Genomic DNA, 10000 nt, shown 5'->3' with positions numbered 1-10000 from the left:
AATAAGAAAAGTTTGAAATATGAATGATTAGTTATGAAGGAAACTTATGAGTATACAGAGACCAAGTTTATTTGTGTGGAAAAAAAGGAAAAAAGCAGAAAAATGCAATAAGATCTGAGGGCAAATAATACAGGAAACTTCAAACTACATGTAAAAACAACATAGGAAAAAAAAAGAAAAAGACCATAATAACTGGAAAATACAGTATGTTTTTTTAGTTATTAAAGTTTCAAATACACTTCAAGTTTAGCTTAGAGAAACCTTGAAAGACGTTAAGCAAATTTTATCATACAAGAAATCATTAGGAGAAAAAAATATAGTGCTTGAAAATTGAGTCTTGGATTAAAATGTAGATAAAAAAAAATCTGTGAATAATATGAAAAGTGAAGGAAAATTGTGTAAAAAAATTAACCAAACGAAACGAGTGAAATATGCAGCACGAAGTTATGAAAGCTTTTTTTTTTTTTTAAAGGAAATTGTCCTTGGCTAAATAAATATAACAACATTCAAACATAAAATGCGAGAAAGACAGGTACACACACACACACACACACACACACACACACACACACACACACACACACACACACACACACACACACACACACACGTCAACAAAAATTACTCTCAATTCTGTGCAATCCCTGTAACTCTCTGTCTGAGGCTCTTAAGCATGCTGTATTTCCAAACTATTATGGTCACTTCCTTTTTTTTCCATTGTATTGTTTTTACGTGTATTTCGTACTTTCCTGTATTTTTTTCCCATCTGGTTTCATATTTGCTTATTATTTTTTTCTTCTTTTCTTGGTTTAGTTTTTTTCATTTCCAAACTATTATGGTCACTTCATTTTTTTTTTTTTCCATTGTATTGTTTTTACGTGTATTTCATAGTTTCCTGTATGATTTTTTCCCATCTGGTTTCATATTTGTTTATCATTTTTCTATTTTTCTTGATTTAGTTTTTTTTTCATGTACGTTAGGTACATGTATATTGTCTTTTTCTCTCTCTCTCTCTCTCTCTCTCTCTCTCTCTCTCTCTCTCTCTCTCTCTCTCTCTCTCTCTCTCTCTCTCTCTCTCTCTCTCTCTCTCTCTCTCTCTCTCTCTCTCTCTCTCTCTCTCTCTCTCTCTCTCTCTCTCTCTCTCGCCATTAATCAAAATGTGAAGGGAATTTAAAGAGTTGTTTTACTCACTAGTTTGTGGCCCATTTGTGGTCATTCCTTCACTTAATAGATCAATTCATCTGTTAGTCAATCAAAAAATCATTCAAATAATTAGTCAATCATTCAAGCAATAAATCAGTCAACTTTCACGTTTATTTCCTGCTTTGTTCAGGGAATCGTGACGACCCAGTGACTAAAGCTAAAGTCACTGAATATTTCCGTCAAGAACGTCACTTTAACAGCGTCACATTTAAAGCAAAGGAAGAATCTCACTCACGCACAGCACAATGTTCAAGAGGTCAATGTTTACCCCGAAGCTCACATTGACACACAAGAATGATGGATACGAGCGCGGAAAGGAGGATGGGATGAGGCAGAATGAAGTGGTGCAAGGACTGTGGATGGTGTCAATGGTGTGAGGACCAGGTCTGAGTGGAGAAGAGGAAGAAAATAGCTTTGTGGAGAAAGATGAGTGATTGTATGTGTATAAGAAAATTAAAGATGAAGAAGGAGGAGAATATGATGATGATGATGGTAATGATGATGATGATACCTGGCAAAGATTCAGAGCTTGAAAGTAATTAATACCTAGATATAAACGAAATGAGGAAGATATGTTTGATTTGTTGAATTATGAAAATAGTAACTTAAACTATTTCGATATCAACGCAGAGGAAATAGTGAATAATAAGGAAGTGGATTTAAGCGTGTTTCTATCAATTTTAATTTAGATCCCATGTTTGCGTTCATTAGAAAGATTAGTGTAGTGTCTGTCTCAATAATGTTGTTAGTAATAATTAATAAGGAAATAAACTCCAATCCTTTTCCCCATAATGTTCTGAGCTCAGAACCAATGTTTACGTTAACTTTTATAAATATTTGACTGTCTTTCGATAACACCGGCAGAAGAAATAATTAAAAGGATGCTTTTAATTCCAGTAATTAAAAAGTTAATGTGGGATTAACAGGACTCGGCAGACTAATTGACCTTTTTGTCAGACATCCAGCGGCTGAAAAAAAATCAAGCTAGTATGAAGCTATTAATCAGCTGTGTGCCTTTAATGAAGCTTTAATTAATATATCATTGATGCTCGCCACCTTCCATACACTTGTACCTCCACAGGTTTCTTGTATGCTTGTTATTTTTCGACGGAACTTAACCAGCAGACTCTACTCTCTCTGACTCAGACTGAAGCTTCCCTGTAATGTCAAAGGTCCACAAAATAATGGTATGAAATAAAGATGTGAAATACGTAATGTTCCTTTTTCACTAGTGTGGCCAACTATCCTTCCATTCCCTCCTAACTCCCTATCTCTCCCTTACTCACGTGTGGTGTTAGTGAATGCCATTGACCCCTTCAATACTGAGGCGCATTTTTGCCTTGATTTCTGGGTACGATTAGACAATGGTATTTGCATTAGGAAAGATCTATGGAGGTCAAAAGATTAATGGCAAGAGTCTCTACTATTCTAATCCCAACACGTGTTTCTGAAAGTGTATTAAATCGTCAAATAGTAACCAGAATGAATATGGAAAACGTGTCCTGGTACTGAAGAGATTAACGTCAGCATGGTCCTGTTTAACTGACTTGTCTGAATTCACCTCTAGCTTAGTGAACCACGTGGGGGAAACTGAGAATATCATTTAGAAAGACAACACTGATGCCAAAAGGAGTAATCGAATGGTTTCAAAGTTCATTGCCTTTTACTTTTTCATTTTTTGTATTTTTTATTTACTTTTTTTCGTCCATTAACATAACGCAAGGTCAGTCAAATGGTACCCGTCACACAGTCATCAGGAGTGGAAAGACTTGCTGGTTTATAGAAAGGAAGCATTTCTCTGAAGCGAAGGTCTGTCAATGATCTTTCTGTCTTAAGATTGCTGCTATTCATACGTGAGTGAGAAAGGAAAGTATTTTAGAACAGGGCACTAATACAATATAAATACAGGTATATGAGATGCATATGTCAAATGAGAGAAAATTTACATAAAAGAGTGAGACAGCAACACACACATTGGTAATACATAAATCTGCGTCAAATTAAAGAAAACCGTAATAAGAATAGATGATTCAGCAATAAACATAAAACTGATTTTTTTTTCTCTCTCTTTCTCTCGTTTAATAAGAGAGAAGCTGCAAGAAAGGTCGAGGGTGACCAGCGGCGTCATAAATAGAAGTGGCAATGAAAGTGTTGCTGTGTGGCGCGTCACATCACACTTATCACCCGCTGGTACAAGTTAAAGAAAAAAAAGAAAAAAACTGAAAAAAATGTAACATGTTGATAGAATGATTATTTCCTTATTAAAACTTAATTACTACAGTTACAAAGAAGTTAAAAAATTCTCTCTCTCTCTCTCTCTCTCTCTCTCTCTCTCTCTCTCTCTCTCTCTCTCTCTCTGTACATTAGCGTCAAAGAAGGGCGCAAATCGCGCGGCGGTGTTGTCGGGCGCCTCCCTGGCTCGTTTTCTTGCTGGCTGCGACAATAACGGATCCAACAGAGTGGCGCCGCTGACGTAATTAAAGCCGGAATCGTTTGATTGGCCGAAACTGTCATCCGAATTCCAATTAGACCATATTAATTGGTTCACCTCCGAGTCCGGATATCAACGAAAGGGGGAATCTCTTGTTTTATAATACTTACCCACGTACATACATACATACGTACTATATATACGAGTACATAGGGATGGACTACTGTATGTGTGTGTGTGTGTGTGTGTGTGTGTGTGTGTGTGTGTGTGTGTGTGTGGGTGGGTGGGAGGGTGGGTGAGTGGGTGGTTGGATATGTGAGTGGGTTGGTATTTATTGTCAGGTATAGTTAACTGGGAAATGCAAAAAAATCGTCAGTGCTTTTGTAGAAGTAGAAGTAATTAGTAATAGTAGTGGTAATAGTAGTAGTGGTAGTAGTAGTAGTAGTAATAGTAGTAGTAGTAGTAGTAGTAGTAGTAGTAGTAGTAGTAGTAGTAGTTGTTGTTGTAGTAGTAGTAGCAGTGGAAGTAGGAGCAGTAAAGATAGTAGTAGCAACAGTAATTGCAATGATAATAATAACAATAACAGAAAGAATAAGAATAATTATAATCATAACGATAATAATGAGAATAATGATAATAATAATGATAATAATAATAATAATGATAATAGTAATGATAATAATAATGATGATAATAATAGTAATAGAAGTAGTAGTAACAGTAGATTAGAATTGAGAATAGTTGCAACAGTATTACCAGTGACAGAAATACTAGTAAAAGCGGTAATAACATAATCATCATCGTCATCATCATTATCAGCAGCAAGAGCAGCAGTAGTAACAGCGACCACAGCAAGCGCGGCAGGACACAGACAGAAACATACACAGAGCAACACAAACCTTTCACACACACACCAATAGCAACACACTCCATGCACGCCAACAACCACATCTGCACTTCTCACTTACCTTTATTTTGCCCGACACTTCCACACCGAGCATTAAAATTTTCACCGAGCTTGGGATAGACGCGAAATGTAGCGAGGTAAAAGAGGACAGTTACTTAAATATTCTGTGAGGGAAAAAAAACAGCGGGATTCCTGTCCACGCTTCCCGCACCTTGTATTGCTGGGACAACAAAAGCTCGCCTCACCAATAAGAGCTCTACTACTTCTCAGCTCCGGTTGTTCAGAGTCGCTTTTCTCAATGAGTCCTTTCCAGTTGTCTCTTTCTTGTGCCACTGTTTCCTTTTTTTCCTCTCATCTCGTCCTAGGGTGTTGTCATTTTTAACCTATTCAGTAATATGACACGTTTACATATTCATTCTGCTTACTATTTGGTGATATTGTACAGCTTCAGAAACTTATGTGGGGATTGAAATAGTAAAGACTTTGGCCATTAATCTTCTGACCTCCATAGACCCTTCCTAATATAAATAGAATCGACTAATCACACCCAAAACTCAAGGTAGAAATGCCTCCCTGTACTGAATGGGTTAAGAGTACTACAGATGAGTAAATTCCTTTCACCGTATTGCTTGTGGTTCAGTAAGCTTAAACTTGTGCTGTACTGAATAATAGGCGTGAAAGTAAGGCCGATGTGTGTCACCCATCCCGGAGCTCGACAGATGCAGTAGGGAGGTCGGTTTCTTTTTCTGCCGCCTCTACGTTCACAGTCTTAGAGCAACGGTTTCTATTTTAAGGTTGTGTGAAGCAAGGCTGATGGCAGTTCTAAGAAAAAAATGTACCCCAGTCGTGACCAGGATCAGAATCCTGGACCCGCCAGTGTCTGAATCATACAGCAGTCCTTTGTAGTTCAATTTTAGGGTTGAGAACTAGAAGGGCCATTGTCAAAAAATGGCCAGTTTTAGATAAGCATACCAATGAACCAAAATTTACCACTTTTTCACTACAAGAATTGCCAATGTCGTCCACGTATCTTGAAAGCCAGTACAGCACTCTATTCTCAGCCAATTACCTAATTCTTAATAAAAGATGTAATATTTCAAATGTTTTTTTTTTTTTTTTTTCAAAATATGGATTTATGACATTTGTGCCATTCTTGTTCTCATCCCTAGGATTACTCTCGTTTATATTTTTCCTTCGATTAATCTTCGTTTCATTTCAGTGGTTCACAGCAACACATCTTACACTTATTCTTGTATTGTAAAGTCCATCGCAATCATCACTATCACCTTTAGACTAACACGGAATATTAATTGGCTTTCGTGTAATTTTAGCGCCTCAGAACTACACCTTCCCACGCTATTAATTAAGCTCTTCAGAGTCATTACTATTATCCTGAGTACTATTGCTGTTTTAGAGCATTCAAATGTAGGCCTCTTTTTATGCTAGTTTTGTATTCAGAAGTGCCAGTGATTCAGTGAAGGTTGAGATTAATTTCATCAGTGACGAAGACATCCTCAGTGAAACGCAGATCTGTATTACAACTAAAACCTATTAATGCTTGTTTATTTACTTGAACTTGTTAGATTTCTCTCTCTCTCTCTCTCTCTCTCTCTCTCTCTCTCTCTCTCTCTCTCTCTCTCTCTCTCTCTCTCTCTCTCTCTCTCTCTCTCTCGTAAATGGACACGATGAGAACAAATGGATGCTCCTCTCCCGCCATAACAGAGAACGTGTGAAAATCGCGTTAATTTTTATTTTAGTGACCATTAATACTTGACACACTGGTGACGGTGGTGGTGGTTGTGGTGATGGTGATAGTGTTAGTGGTAGTGGTTGTGACGGTGGTGGTATTGGTGGTGGTGGTGGTGGTGGTAGTTATGGTAGTGGTTGTGACAGCGGTGGTGGTGGTGGTGGTGGTGGTGGTATTATTCAGAATTAGTTTGTGGTTGTTATAAGTTCAGTGAAAAAAGAAGTGATCGTGGTACTCACTCTCTCTCTCTCTCTCTCTCTCTCTCTCTCTCTCTCTCTCTCTCTCTCTCTCTCTCTCTCTCTCTCTCTCTCTCTCTTATACGAGTGTATGATATTATATGCATTTGTATGTATGTATGTATACCCATATATGGTGAATGGAAGTGTGTGTGTGTGTGTGTGTGTGTGTGTGTGTGTGTGTGTGTGTGTGTGTGTGTGTGTGTGTGTGTGTGTGTGTGTGTGTGTGTGTGTGTGTGTTTTAATGCATCAGAGAATTAAATGTGAATCCATTAAGTTTAATTGAATGTGCGGCAAAAGTTACTCGTTCGCTTTTCGCTGCTCCACTCCGTCTGTTTGTTTATCTCGCCGCCGCCGCCACTCCACCCGCCGCCCGCCGCCCCTCACCCCTTCTCTCCACCTCAGCCCCGCTCCACTTCGGTTAAGGTCCAGTTTTTTTTTTTCTCCGATTCACCTCCGCTCCCGCCCTTATAATATCAAGTCCACTTTGCTTCAGGTTCATATCCACTCCGTTCCATCTCGGCACCGGTGACTTTGGCGTGGATTTTCCTGTTTCGTTCCATCTCTGTTCATGTTCAGCTCGGTTCCAGCACACTTTGGCCTCGCTTCAGCTCACTTCTGATCCATCTCTGTCCCAGCCTTCGTCTTCGGTTTGCTTCTGTCTCGGTCCATCAGAGTTCGGTCCACCTCGGTTCTGATAACTTTCGGCACTGGTCCACGTTGGTTTGGGTCCATCACGGCTCTGGCTTACAGCGGCTGTGGTTCATTTCTAGTCCTGCTCAGCTTCCGCGTCGGGTCCACATTTAAGCCGACTGGTATTCATTAGGATTGAAAAAAAGTCATGATTTCAAAATTTGCTCTTAAATCCTTATATTAATAAATCAGTTTTGATGTTTCCCGTTTTTTTTTTTTCTCTCTCTCTCTCTCTCTCTCTTTCTGTCAGCGAATTAGATGAATAAGGTAGTGAGTGGTGTGGAAGAGAGGGCGTGTAGCAGCCCCTGAGTCACCACCACCATTGTGAGGATGAGGCGTCACCAACGATATGAATTAAAATGTTATTGTATAGGGGACGGTCTGTTTTGTCTGTCTGTCTGTGTGTCTTTCTGTCTGTTCTCCCCTTTACTCTGTCTGTGTCTTGTACCGCCTTCTCTATCTTTGCGTCTGTACTCTCTCTCTCTCTCTCTCTCTCTCTCTCTCTCTCTCTCTCTCTCTCTCTCTCTCTCTCTCTCTCTCTCTCTCTCTCTCTCTCTCTCTCTCTCTCTCTCTCTCTCTCTCTCTCTCTCTCTCTCTCTCTCTCTCTCTGTGTGTGTGTGTGTGTGTGTGTGTGTCTTTCTGTACTTCCCTTCTCTCTATCTCTCGGTGTTTGACTGTCGTTCTCTCTGTCTGTGTCTGTTCTGTCCTCTCTGTGTTTCTGTGTCTGTTCTGTCCTGTCTGTGTCTGTACTGCCCTTCGCCGTGCTGTGATAAGCTGGTCTTGTCTGATGTTGTCTGATCCTCTGTTTAACATTTGTCTCCCAGCTAATAACACTGACACATTCAGCGCGCGTCACACCATCATTAAAACATCACCAGTGTGGGATCTCTATATTAACTTGCTATTGTTATAATTGCATTCATCTCGACATCAAAAGCATTATTATCATCATTATAAAGATGTGGAGGGTTTTTGTTACTTTATTGTCTCACGGTGAATGTAAAAACTTTAACTTCCTTGTTACTAAATGAAGGGAAAAAGACGCTATATAAAAGTAAGCAGTCTGTGTTGAGGTAGTGTTTAGTTTTATATGCACCTCGATCATACGCTTAAAAGAGTATTGTTTTTTTTTTTTTTGTGAAGGTTTTCCGATAGAGCGCTGAGTCACTTTGTAAGATGCACCAGTAATGATAAGTGTGTGTGTGTGTGTGTGTGTGTGTGTGTGTGTGTGTGTGTGTGTGTGTGTGTGTGTGTGTGTGTGTGTGTGTGTGTGTGTGTGTGTGTGTGTGTGTGTGTGTGTGTGTGTGTGTGTGTGTGTGTGTGTGTGTGTGTGTGTGTGTGTGTGTATGCGTTAATATGTTCGCGCTTTGTTCTCTCTCTCTCTCTCTCTCTCTCTCTCTCTCTCTCTCTCTCTCTCTCTCTCTCTCTCTCTCTCTCTCTCTCTCTCTCTCTCTCTCTCTCTCTCTCTCTCTCTCTCTCATATCTCTCTCACTCTCTCTCTCTCTCACACCTTCCCTTCCACCCTCTCACCTCACCTCACGCCAAATATCCTCTCTACAACTGACCCTCCTCCTCCTCCTCCTCCTCCTCCTACTCCTCCTCCTCCTCCTCCTCCTCCAACGCGACACGACCCACACGAAATAATCTACAAATTACCTCACCCTTGTAGCTTCCAAAAAGAGTCGGACACATTAGTCTTATTAGAGACGAACAGGGGAAGGTCCAGGAGGGAGAGAGTGAGTGGGGAGGCAGGGAGGGAGAGAGCGAGGGAGGGAGGAGCAGAGGGAGAAAGTGAAGGGTGTGCATAGGGGAGAAAGAGATGGAAGAGGGAGGAATGTGGTTTAAGAGGGTGTCAGGGTGGAGAAAGAGAGAGAGAGAGAGAGAGAGAGAGAGAGAGAGAGAGAGAGAGAGAGAGAGAGGTAATTATAATAGTGGTGTTAAGTCAGCCCACGGGGGGAAAGAAAATGGGAAATGGGGGAGACAGGAAGGGCGAGAACAAATTAATGATATAGTACTTTGATGGTGGTGGTGGTAGTGGTGGTGGTGGTGGTGGTAGTGTGTGTGTGTGTGTGTGTGTGTGTGTGTGTGTGTGTGTGTGTGTGTAAACGAGGGCAAGGAGGATGTTGATGTTAGCATACTGTATAAAATTTCTTGCATTGTTCTCTCTCATTTTCTTCCTCCTGCTTTCCCTCTCTCTCTCTCTCTCTCTCTCTCTCTCTCTCTCTCTCTCTCTCTCTCTCTCTCTCTCTCTCTCTCTCTCTCTCTCTTTGCTCCTCCATTTTTCTTCCCTCCTTCCTGCTTTCCTCCAGTTCTCCTTTCTTCTGTCTTTCCTTCCTTCCTTTCTCACCATCTTTCTTCCTTCTCATCTCTTTTCTTTATTCTTTCGCTTTCCAGTATTATTTTTCTTTTCTTCTTTATGTTCGTTCCCTTTTTTCTTCCTTCATTATTTTCTTCATTCTTGTTTGCTCTCCTTTTCTTTTTTTATTTTCTTTGTGTATTCATTAATTGTTTGGTTCTTTCTTTCTGTCTGTCTGTCTGTCAGTCTATCTCTTTTTTCTTTCTTTCTTTCTTTCTTTTCTTTTTTCTCTCTTTTCTTTCTTTCATTCTTTTCTTTTCCCTTCTACCTTTATCTTTCTTTTAATTCTTTTCTTTCTTCAAACACTTTCACATTCTCTCATATCTATCTCGCCCCACCACCACCACCACCACCTTAGCCACCACCACCACCACCATCACCACTACCACCATTACCACCACCACCATTAAGAAAAATCACGTTCTTA

At 40.0% G+C, this 10000-nt stretch overlaps 1 pseudogene; it reads left to right on the top strand.

The window, feature by feature from the left end:
* LOC123499350 overlaps nt 1–10000 on the top strand; it is a 262752-nt pseudogene that overhangs the window by 160023 nt on the left and 92729 nt on the right.

This window comes from Portunus trituberculatus, chromosome 49 (genome assembly GCF_017591435.1).
Source record: "Portunus trituberculatus isolate SZX2019 chromosome 49, ASM1759143v1, whole genome shotgun sequence".
Lineage (NCBI taxonomy): Eukaryota > Metazoa > Arthropoda > Malacostraca > Decapoda > Portunidae > Portunus > Portunus trituberculatus.
Note: the sequence above shows the minus strand (reverse complement) of the source record. Positions and strands in the feature narration are given on the sequence as shown.